This window comes from Mirounga angustirostris, unplaced genomic scaffold, assembly GCF_029215605.1.
Source record: "Mirounga angustirostris isolate CCGP_5_RB_7025 unplaced genomic scaffold, mMirAng1.0.hap1 SCAF_3, whole genome shotgun sequence".
Lineage (NCBI taxonomy): Eukaryota > Metazoa > Chordata > Mammalia > Carnivora > Phocidae > Mirounga > Mirounga angustirostris.
Window position 1 is genome coordinate 146982440 of NW_026991711.1, and position 13546 is coordinate 146995985.

Genomic DNA, 13546 nt, shown 5'->3' on the forward strand with positions numbered 1-13546 from the left:
TCACATCATAGTTTAGGTTAACCTACTCTGGTGTCCGAGATGCATTCAATTTTGCCACTAACAAACAGAGGAATAAAAGAGGAATTTAACGTGTATTGTCACTTTTGTGCCTTCTGAAATTTTCAATATAGTGCTATTCTCTGTCATTCCCTGACGGATATTGCACTGTTTATTGGTATATTATTTGGAAGAGAGGAGAAACTCAATTTTCTTCCACTTTGCTCTTCTTACCGTAATAGCTTTTTCTCCACATGTCAAATAGTCAATGTAAAGATTCAATTTCTTGTGATAGCTCTCCTAACTATACATACAGAAATTAGGGAAATATCTTGTTCCCATTGTCTGCCCAGGTCATCTGAAACCCAATCCTACTTCAAGGCTGAAAACAGTGAGGTGTAGGGATGTGGAGTGCAAGAACAAATTGGCTTTCCCTTTTAAAATAACTATTTTATGTGAGTGGGATAAACCATCACTGTGTCATTTAGTGGAAGATTTGCTGCTTTCACAGAAGGGAGGAGGAGCTATCTTCCAGCAAGTACACATCCCCTGAAACCTATACTTTCTTGATAAATACACCAAACTGTATAGAAGAGACATAAAACTGTGAATTTAACCATGATAGTGCTAAATATCTGTGAATGGAGAACTATTAGAGATATTCTCAGATTTGGGAGACTTTGCTCTTGCTCAAGCCTGAGGCTCCTTAAGTCAGACCTGATATTATTTACTCTTATTCTTAGTGCTTAACATAGAATAAGACATAGAATAGTAAATATTTATGAAAATAATGAATGAATGTTATAGCTCAAATATTTTCATCAGACACCATTTTATTTATTTTTAACAAATATAGCATGGCTTCCAAGGGAAAATGAGTTTCAAGTTCTAAACAAAAGATTTTAAAATAGACATTTAAATACAAGCAATAAAAAAGTTGGGAAGAAATTAATAATTAAGACTTTGAGGGTTTTAATTAAATAGGAACTAAATAATTGATGAGTACAACAGATTTCCCATCTAGAAAATGTATTTTGATTTTCTAAACATATTTCAGCTATTTTTAAAATAAAGATCAGACATGCATTATTATGTTATTTTTTTTGTATTTATTATATCTAGACATCACAATACACATTATTAATTTTAGATTTTGCACAAGAGATCTTTTAATGGAATTAAGATATATTAGAATAAGTTTATGAGGTGATTTGTATACAACGTCCTAGACACATTAGAATGTAGGTTGTGGCTAGGAGTTTCTTTTGTTCCTATCTAAAACTGTCCTTAAGCCCTAGCTTTAAAACAATATGTCTGAAGCTCTTGGCAAACTATTTTTGTCAGAGAGATATCAGGAAAAAAAATTCTTCTAGCAAGATGAAAATCACTAGATAAGAAATACTTGCTCCTAAAAAAATGCTTTATTTTCTTTGGCTCATACATAAGTTGAAGGCCATACCAGAATTGTTTTGGATGAAATACTCCCATACATTAGTATGGCAAGGACAATATTTTTATTTTATTTTATTTTATTTTATTTTATTTTGTTTTATTTATTTATTTTTATTATGTTATGTTAATCACCACACATTACATCATTAGTTTTTGATGTAGTGTTCCATGATTCATTGTTTTTGTATAACACCCAGTGCTCTATGCAGTACGTGCCCTCTTTAATACCCATCACCAGGCTAACCCATCCCCCCACCCTCCTCCCCTCTGGAACCCTCAGTTTGTTTCTCAGAGTCCATAACTTCTCATGGTTCATCTCCCCCTCTGATTTCACCCCCTTCATTTTTCCCTTCCTGCTATCTTCTTCTTCGTCTTTTTTTTTTTTTAACATATAATGTATTATTTGTTTCAGAGGTATAGGTCTGTGATTCAACAGTCTTACACAATTGACAGTGTGATTCTCCATACAGATAAAATAGATATTACCTTCATTCCCTATAGCCAGAACCTTTACACTTAATTTGTTTACTTCAAATTTTGGTTCAGAGTACATTTTAAGGTGTTACTAATTTTTATTTTTCTGGGAAGAAATTTTTAAATTCTAGAAAATCAAGTATACCTAGAATTGTTGTACATGCATCTGTAAATCAGGTGATCAATGAACCAACTCAGAAGTCAGGAATTTAAAGGTTGAACTTTGTTCAAAGATCTGTAACAACACACTAAAACTTGATCTTCTAATATTTCTGGAACTTTAATGGCATACTTTTTAGATTCTACAAAATTTATACTACTTTTTTTCTTCTTGACAAAAGTATTCTGAATTCACATTAATTTATTACCTATATAATAGATTCATAAAACATTATAAAAATCTAATGTTACTAAAGGAACTGTAGAATTAATCTTATTCAATGGTCTTCTTATTTTCAAGACTTGACAAAATATTGTCTGGAAGGGCCAAGGATTAAACTATGGTTTCTTGATTTTAGGAGTCATGACTGGATTCTTCAGATATCAACTTAAAGGTCACATAACTTAGAAATTATTCCCTGATTCCACAAACTACACTAAGTGCTACAGCTGTGTGATCTTCATGTATGCATCCATTAGTCTCAGTCATTGCATAATTATCCATCCTTATTACAAGTTTATAAACTTATAGAGCTGAAACTATGGCTACTTTATACTTATATGTCTTATCCCCAGTGTTATAAACCCACTCACAAATCAGAAGTTAGGTAAATATTTTGAAAACAAATATAATAAAGAGGCAATGTTGAAAGTCCTATTTACAAAGTCTGATCTATAATCACTAAAAAATGTTAAACAACTCAAATGTCCGTCAACTAAAGAATGCGGTATATCCATAAACTGTGGTATATCCATGCAATGGAAACTACTTTACAATAAAAGCAAAAGAACAAACATACACAATATGAATGAACCACAAATGCATTATTGTAAGTAAAAGAATCCAGATATAAAAGGTGATGTATTGTATGATGTCATTTATAATATTTCTTGGAAAGGCAAAATTATAAGAACAGAAAACAGATCAATGGTTTTTAAAATGCTGGTTGTGAGGGTGATGGGTGACTAAGAAAGGGCAAGAGAAATTTTGGATGTGGTAATTTCATATCTTGATGGTCATGGTGATTACACTACTTTATTCATTTGCCATTTATATTTTTTGTTTTGATAGTATATCATTCAGTGCTCAGCAAGAAAAGAGAATCAGAAGGAGATGTCTATTAAGAGATTTATTTTATGAAACTGGCTCGAGCAATTGTGGGTCTGGCTACACAAGTTAAAAATCCAGAAAGCAGGCCATCAGGAAGGGTAGGCTAGAGCACTCATGAGCTGAAGTTGCTGTCTGCAGGCAGAATGTATTCATCAGGGAAGCCTCAGACCTGCTCTTAAAGCTTTTTAACTGAATCAGGCCCACCAGATAACCTAAAGGTTATCTCCTTTAGTTACAAGTCAACTGATTATGGGCTCTAATCACATTGACAAAAATACCTTCCCATCAACACCTACTTCAGTGTTTGAAAAGCTGAAAATTATAGACTAGCCAAGTTGACATCAAAAGACTATCATAGCTTTAGCACTCCTTTGAAATCAATATGATTAAAATGATAGTCATGTCTTTGGGGGGTGGGGGGACCCTCATTTCTTCCATGAGATTCTTTTCTGGTCTTAGGAAAGAATTCCAAAATTGTATTTTTCCCCAGTTCTAATCCATCATGTTTAGATTCCCTTCATACATTACTGCTAGGTGTCTCCCAAAACCATTTAAGCTCAAATAATAACCCTTTATATTAATTTATTATCTGCTAAACATTGACCTAATTTGTTATAAGATTCTTCTATCATGTCTATTATAGCCTTAGTCCCCAGTATCTATAAAATGCAGAAGAAACAGATTAACAATTGTTTATGTGTGTCATTGGTACTTACATGTAAAATTCAGTAGGTAATTTTTTTATTTTAAAACAATACCAGTATTTATGATTTCTAAAAAATGCAAAAGAGCTCTAATCTCTTTTTACAAAGGGTTTGTGCTAGAAATTTACTTCTTCTAGAACTCCATTTCAGAGATGCTTTATCTAATCTTAGGACTGCCACACCAATTAGTTTATGAAAATCTACAACTACTCCTAAATATATCTAAAATAATAAAAAAAACTGGTCACTCTTCAAGAGGAATGTATCTTGTGTACAAATAGTTGTGTAATTTTTAAAAGCATGACTGTCAGTATTCTAGAATGTTTAAAGGGACTGTTCTTTAGAACTAACAATGATTTTATTATACTTTTTGAAGGTAACATGAAATTTAAATGAAAAAAGAAAAAGAAAATTAAATAAACTATTAAACATATGCAGGTTTATAAAAGCCAACATAATTCCTAATTTATTTGAAGGCATGGATATGAAGATACTGACAGAATACTCCATTCCTAGATTTCATCAGTAATAAGGAGCAAGAAATAACTAAAAGAAATATGAATCACATATCTCTTTTATCAAATGGAAAAAGTTCAATAATTGAGTCTTTTTGAAAAGCACCACAATACCAGGAAAAGAGTGTCATGTTCTTGTTTCTGTCATTCGACTCTTTGCCTTTGTTCCTCAGTAGATAAAATTGAAGAAAGTTTTTACTTTTTTTGTAGAAAGCGAAAAGTTCAAGGACTTCTGTTCTCAACCAGGGTGGAAATATGTTTCCATAACAGGGCAAATGAGGAGCATCTCAATTGGGGTGTCACTGGGTGTAGCATTTTATGCCTCTTTTGAGTTGCATTGGGACAAAAAAATAAATTCAAAATTGAAAAATAAAAAAAATATATATCATTTTGCCGTTTTAAGACTATAATGAATTGGAACTGTTAAGCAAAATATTTGAAAAAAAAAACTTTCAACAGGAATAACTGGCAAAAAGGAAAGGGTGATGGAGATGCATGCTTTTGCTTTGTAAAATCATAATTGTAAGGTAATTTTATATGCCCCACACTCTTATACAGTACAAATGATAGTGCAACTTTTGGGAGAGGGAAGGGGAGGGTAGTTGGAAGCATTTAAGAAACTTCTCTGAAAAATAATCTTTCAAGAACTTTACTATTTTAATTTCATAGACTAATAACTTCATAAAATGCTCATTAAAGTGCCCTTAATAACAAAGGAGAGTAAAGTGTATACAGAGGATCTAGGGGGCACATCTCAAAGCAAATGATTTACCGAGGCTCGTGTCCTATTTTTATGTTTACACTTATTTTTGTATTCCTCTAGTATGTACTATTCATCACACTTTACTGTAGAGATTTCACTAAACCTTCCAGCAAAACTGATATCCAAGGAAGACTAGAAAAAAAAAGTTTTGTGAGCAGTGTCTTTTCATATCTCTGGAGGTATTCATGGTCTTATTAGGAAAAAAAAAAGTTTTGTGAGTTTTTAATTTTTTTTAAAGGTTTTATTTATTTGACAAAGAGAGAGAGAGCAGCAGAGGGAGAAGGAGAAGCAGGCTCTCCGCTGAGCAGGGATCCCGATGCGGGACTCAATCCCAGGACTCTGGGATCCTGACCTGAGCTGAAGGCAGACGCTTAACGGACCGAGCCACCTAGGCCCCCAGTTGTTTAATTTTTCATATGTGTTTTTTTTTGCAGGTAAAAGAGGTAAAAGTTTTTATGTAAAATTGTATGTTTCATTAGAGTATGTGCTTTTGATGAATAGACTTCAGAAATCCTCATTGTTCCAGAATAGTATTATCTAAAACTGTGGTAAAAGATTTTAAAACTCAATAAAAATAAATACCATGACCCCTGCTCCTGTCCCTCTAAACATGCTGCCATGCCGCAGCTCACCCCCACCCACACCATACACATACCTTAGCCACGCCAGTAAAATGGTATTGAATCTTAAAAAAACATTACAGGTATTTTGCTTCGATTCCAATATGTAAAGAGTGTGGAACTTGATGCATCAATCTTTACAACAGGTTTAGCTAAAACAAACAAACAGAACAGAACAAAGCAAAACAAAACTTGACTTTTCTTGGACCCATCAGAGAAATGAAGTTGCAGAGCAAATCGTCACCCTGAAAATTAGAGGGAGATGCATTCAGAAGTTCGCAACTGAGATCTGCTTACCTGGGGACAAAGCCATTTGAACCATAAACTGTCAGGAACACTTAAATGGTAACTGTCACAAATGGTTGGAGTGTCACAGAGTGTAGTCTAGCTTAATAGTGAAGAACTCCTGGGGGCCTACAGTTTTAGTTGGGCCCTCATACTTTTTGTGGGCCTTATTCCCAGCAACCCCATCAGTTTCTCATGATGAAGCTCTGAGAAAGATATCCTTGTGGAACTTGTATAGGGAGAAAACAGACTAATAATTGTGAAATACACCCAGGGCTTTCTCTATAACAAAAGCCCACACTCTAAGGGAAAATAATTTGCTTGAGCCTTGTGCCAGCTGGAGAAGGGCATGTCTCCCATTCCAGTCCCCTTTACACTTCTAATATCACAGAAGATGGCAGGCAATAATCAACGAGGGAAGAGTTTCAAGAAAATAGATTAGGAACACTGTAGCCTAGTAACGGAGTAGAGGGAAAGAAAAAAAATCTCTATCACTTGAAAAATATGTATAAAGGTCAGATTCCTGAAACACAGGTCCACTAAAAGATAGAGATTTAGTTGAAAAATTAAAGAAGTTTTTTCCTCATGCACACCTTCTCACCACACCAACAGTGAATGCCCCAGCATAAGAACAAGAGATTATAGCTGAAAGAGCTTCAAGATACAGACTCTCTCTGAGGAAGTGTACTTAGGGAACCCTAAAATAGGGAGGGGAGATAAAACCAAGGGCACTAGAAGAAGAGTGTCCTCATAGGTACCTACAGCTACAGCAAACATTAAACACAGCCCAACTTTTACTCATATTAACATAAGTGCTCAACTAAAGGCCAATTTACCTCAATTACTATTACCTAATATTATTGATTACTGGACATTACAACATGCCTGGATTTCAACAAAATTACAAGACATGTCAAAAAGGCGGGGCACCTGGGTGGCTCAGTCGTTAAGCGTCTGCCTCCAGCTCAGGTCATGATCCCAGGGTCCTAGGATCGAGCCCCACATGGGGCTCCCTGCTCAGTGGGAAGCCTGCTTCTCCCTCTCCCACTCCCCCTGCTTGTGTTCCCTCTCTCACTGTGTCTCTCTCTGTCAAATAAATAAATAAAATCTTAAAAAAAAAAAAGACATGTCAAAAAGGCAAGAAATAAAACACTTTCTGAAGAAATAAAGCAATAATTAGAAACAGACTCAAATATGACAGATATTGGAATTATCATATGGGAATTTAAAATAACTATGATATCACCACACCAAAAAATGGTAAATATGTGAGGTGATGGGTGTGTTAATTAGCTTGGTTTAGCTTGGCGTTAATAGCTAAATAACAAGGTAATTATTATTATATACAGATATATATATATATATATATATATATGTATGTGTATATATACACCTATAATAAGCATAGAGGTATATCAAATCATCATGTTATACATATTGATTATATTACTTTTTATCAAATATACTTCAAAAAAGCTAGGAAAAATTAAATAAAATAAGTATGACAAATATGTTAAGGGCTCTGGTGGAAAAATTGACCACGTGCAAGATGAGCAATGTAAGTAGGAAGATGGAAACAAACAAACAAAATATATCAAGAGGAAATGAAATACTAGAAATGAAAAAAACTAACATAAATGAAGAATGTCTTTGATGGGCTCATCAGTAGACTGAACACAGCTGACAAAATAAACAATGAACTTGGAGATAAGTCAATAAAAATTTCCCAAACTAAAATGCATATAGAAAAAAGAATGAAAAAAATATGTAGAACATCCAAGAACTGTAGGATAGTTATATCAAAAGATACAACTTGCATGTAATTAGGATACCAGGAAGAGAGCAAGGAGAGAACAGAGCATAAAAAATATTTGAAGTAATAATGACTGAGAACTTTACAAAATTAATGATGGACACCAAACCAAATCCCTGGTGCATGGATCCCCGAGAACATAACCAAGTAAAATAAATAACAATAAACAGACTTAGGCATATTATATGCAAACTCCAGTAAACCAATGACAAAAGAAAAATTTTTTTGAAAGAAGTATGTGGGCAGGCTTATTTATAAAGTTACAAGGGTAAGCATTATAATGGAATTCTCACAAGATATTAGGCAAGCAAGGAGAAAATGAAGTGAAAGAAGACCACTGCTCTAGAATTCTATACAAAGTAAAATTATCCTTCAAAGTGAGAGTAATAAAAACTTTCTGAGACATACAAAACCTATGGGAATTCATTGCCAGCAGACCTTTCCCGCAAGGAAATTATGCCTTTAGTCTTAGAGAATAAATTTACTTCCAAAATTATTTAGGTAAATACTTATTTCTCTACGTGATTTAGTGAGGAATTTTCATACAATTATAACACAAATATATTCCTTTGCTACATCAGACATTCCATCCTGGCACTTCTAACCTCCTAAATGATGTATAAATTTCATACCCTAAGGTTCATTCTGTGCTATAAAATTTAAGCTTTCAGGCAGAAGAAATATGGCATAGATCAGAAACATGGATCTATATAAAGAAAGGAAGAATTTTACCACTGGAGTCATAATTACTGGAAAAAACTTAGAAAGAAATATCTGTAGTATAATGAGAAAAGATAAAATGCAATCATACAAATGCTATATAAAACCAGAGAAGGCAGGGAAAGAGGAAAAAAATAAAAAAGGAATAAATATGACAAAGGAAAAACACTAACAAGAATGTTAGATATTAACCCAAGTATAAAATATAATTTTAAATACAAATGATCTAAATAGGTCAATTTAATAACAAATCGTCAGTGTATTAAAAAAATAAGAATAGGGCGCCTGGGTGGCTCAGTTGGTTAAGCAACTGCCTTCGGCTCAGGTCATGATCCTGGAGTCCCGGGATCGAGTCCCGCATCGGGCTCCCTGTTCGGCAGGGAGTCTGCTTCTCCCTCTGACCATAACCCCTCTCATGTGCTCTCTCTCATTCTCTCTCTCTCTCAAATAAATAAATAAAATCTTTTAAAAAAATAAATAAATAAAAAACAAGAATACACTTAAAGTGTATATGATATATATGCTTTATATGTATCAGAGAAGTTGAAAGTAAATAGGTAGAGAAAGATAAAACATGACAATAAACTCAAAGTAAAATATATATATATAAATATATATAAAATATATATAATATATATAAATATATATATAATATATATAAATATATATAATATATATTATATATATATATAATATATATAAAAGACAAGGCAGACTTCAGAATGAGAAATATCATTATGGATGAAAAAGGGCATTACATAATGATACAGAAATCTATTATCCAAAAAGACAAACAACCCTAAACATATATGCGACTAACATCACAGTGTCAAAATATGTTAGGCAAACTGATAGAACTGAAAGGAGAGATAAACAAATCTACTCTTATAGTTGGGAGATTTCAAAACCCTTTCTTTAGTAATTGATAGATCAAGCCGACAGAAAATCAGTAAGGATATAGAAGACTGAAACAACACTATCAATCGACTTGAATTAATTGACATTTATGGAATAGTCTTAGCTATTTGTCCAGTTGATTTGAAGATGTATGTCTACACAAAGACCTGCATAAGAATGTTTATAACAGCCTTATTCATAATTGCCCAAACCCAGAAGCAACTAAGATGTCTTTCTGTGGGTATATGGATAAACAAATTGTGATACATCCATACAACAGAATATTATTCAACGAAAACAGAGAATGAAATACCAAGCCATGCAAAGACATGAATGAATTCCAAATGCATATTGTTAAGTGAAAAAAGCTAGTCTGAAAAGAGTAAGTACTCTATCATTCAATTTATCTGACATTTTGGAAGAGGTAAAACTATAGAGACAATAAACAGATTAATTGTTTCCAGGGGCTTGGGAAGGAGGATTTGACTAGGTTAAGCACAGGGGATTTTTTTAGGAGAGTGATATAATTCTGTATGATACTAATGTTGGATATAAGACAGTATGTGTCTCTAAATTTTATAGCACAGAGTGAACCTTAAGGTATGAAATTTATACATCATTTAGGAGGTTAGAAATGCCAGGATGGAATGTCTGATGTGACAAAGGAATATATTTGTATTATAATTGTATGAAAATTCCTCACTAAATCACGTAGAGAAATAAGTATTTACCTAAGTAATTTTGGAAGTGAATTTATTCTCTAAGACTAAAGGCATAATTAACTGTACATAAACACTATGTTCTAGTTGATATACTTCTTTCCCATTGGAGTAAATGTTAACTCTGGAACAATTATAGATATATATTGGAATTGAACAACTAAGTAAATGGATAGCAAATGGTAAGGACCAAGTTTCTTGTTGGAGTGGGAGGATATAAATAAGTAAGGGATTCCATGTATCAATGGATTAGAATTGGAGACATCAATATAAACTCATGTTTAGTTTAATATAGATAATGATGGTTACTATAGAATTATTCATAGATATTTGCATATACATGGCTTAGTATACACACCTATATTTCCTTGCTCTGTCAGCTGAGAAAGCCTAGTAGCAATGTCATCCCAATAATAATGAGCATACCTAGTATACAGATCGTGCTTTCTAATACCATCCTCCAATAAAAGGAACCAGAAATCTTAGGGTAATGACTGATTTGAGGGTTACAATAGTAAGTATACAAGATAAACTTGGAACATTCAGGGTGCCAGAAAGCAAGTAAGGACTCAAAAAATCTCAAACAAACCTCACAATGATGGAAGTATGTCAAAGGGACACAGGAGCTAACTGAAAGAGTTTCTGGGAGCCAATTTGCACAACAATATATGAAGTAGTATTGAATTATAACTAAAGTATAAAATAAATAACCATGAATCCATACTTATATAAATAATAAATAAATAAATAAATGGAAGAATAGATAAATCTCCCATGCCAAAGAATTCCAAATAATTTGTGTGCATACTTCCCACTCAAGGAGAGAGAACACCTACAGAAGAGCACAGTATGAAAAGGAATAAGACTAACTTTACAATAGAGAAACCTGAGCCACACTACCTTAACCAGGTGTTCAAGGTCAATATTAACAGTGACAACTCATGTTGATAGCATATACCCTTGATCAAATGTAATGAGAATGAGGATTTTCCACTGTGGTCTTCCTCCCTTAAACCCATAATCCCACTCTAATTTTAAGAAACACATCAGACAAATCACAATTGAGAACATCCTACCAAATACCTGACCAGAATAAGATATCAACACAGCTAAGAGAAGGATAGGCAGGTATGATAACTAAATGTAATATGGTATTTGGACAGGGTCCTGGAATAGTAAAAGGACACAGGTAAAAATTAAGGAACTCTGGATAAAGTGTGGATTTTATTGAATAATGTGTCAATATTTGTTCATTAATTGTGACACAAAGACCACATACTGTCAGATATTAATAATAATAGCAATAAAAAAAGAAGCTGGGTACATAGTGGATGGGAACTCTATAGTATCTTTGCAATTTTTCTGTAAATTAAAATTTATTCTAAAATTAGAAAGCTTATTTTTAAAAAGATAACAGTTTCCTGTTTGCCTGTGAAGCCCTTTAGTTGTTGTTGTTGTTGTTTTTCTCTCTCTCTCAAAATTAGAGATTAGCAAGTTTGAGGAGAACAGAGGAAACAACATACCCGTTTTGAATTGACAGTGGACTTAAGGGAGCAACATAACAAGAAAAGATACATCTAGCACCAAATATATATTTCTCATCCTTCTGCCAAACTGTGTACATCTTACAGAGCAGCTCACAATTAGGTCTTGAACAAACAGCCCTAAGTTGTCATTGTAATAGAGCATACTAATTGATATTCATAATGACAACTCTAAATTTATTAACATACCAAATTTTATTAGAATACTCTGTTTACTAAGTCAGTGGAGTATGTAATATATTTAAAATTAATGACTTTTTAAAATTTTAAGGGTATTGAAAATTCACTTAACTAGAACAGTTAAATCCCTAATGATAGTAGGTAAATTACTTCCTAACCATATATCCTGAATTCCACAACAGCAATTAGATTGTATATAAATGATGTTTCCATTAGCAAATCTCCTAGGGATGAAGTTGCATTATATGAAAGTATATTCTCATTTGACCTTTTGATGCAATATATTGTTTGATTCTTTTTTTAAAAACTTTGATTCTTAATATTAAGCTGTCTTGTATTTCTGGGTTAATAAATGAACTATGATGTTCTTGCATAAATTAAAATGGTTTTCTATTGCCATTTTGCATGAATGATACTTTGTCTTTATATGGAAATATTATGTTAAAATGTTTTCTCCTTCAAGAAAACAGTAACTTCTGAGAGTTTATGCAGCATTGCAAATGAAAATTTGAGGAAAAATTTTTTCCTCTTTCTTTGTAGAGTGATACTAATTGGAAGATATTTGAAGATACTTTCTTTTTTCATCCTGGAAATTTCAAAGTATCAGTCACCATTATTTTATTGTAGGTTAATTTATTAATTTAGGGTGTATTACAAGCAATCAAGCTAAGGTTTATTTTTTGTTTGGTTGGTTGGTTTTTATGTTATGTAAGTCTTTTTAATCCAAATCAAGGGTATATAATGGGAGTAAATCAATACTCTTTCATACCCCCCTGGTCAGTTTTGTGATTCAATTTTGATGCATTTGCTACTTTGAATCAATTTGTTCTTTACTCTTTTTTTTTTTTAAGATTTTATTTATTTATTTGAGAGAGAGAGAATGAGAGACAGAGAGCATGAGAGGGAGGAGGGTCAGAGGGAGAAGCAGACTCCCTGCTGAGCAGGGAGCCCGATGCGGGACTCGATCCCGGGACTCCAGGATCATGACCTGAGCCGAAGGCAGTCGCTCAACCAACTGAGCCACCCAGGCGCCCCTGTTCTTTACTCTTTTTTTGTGTGTTTTAATGAGGGGAATAATCAAGCACTGCAAATATGCCAATGAGTATTAATTTTGCATTGCTTTGGGGCGCCTGGGTGGCTCAGTTGGTTAAGCGACTGCCTTTGGCTCAGGTCATGATCCTGGAGTCCCGGGAGCGAGTCCCACGTCAGGCTCCCGGCTCAGCGGGGAGCCGGCTTCTCCCTCTGACCCTCTCATGCTGTTTCTCTCTCTCTCTCTCTCAAATAAATAAATAAAATCTTTAAAAAAAAATTTGCATTGCTTTGAATATCCACATTCATCTACTATTTTCTTTGTTACTCTAGAATTTTGTAGGAAACTGTCCAACTCTCAAAGCCCTATCTTTAGATCTTGTGTCCTTCATTATCAGTTTCTTTCAGGACCTAGAAGCCATCAAACCAGGCTAATGCATGACTTTTCTGGCAGCTTTTGCATCTGTTACATTTGCATGGAAAATATGGATTAGATTTCAGTTACCTCTCCTGTCCTAGTTTGAACCTTCTTACCGCTCTTTTTCTGCCTACTTGTGCTCTTTA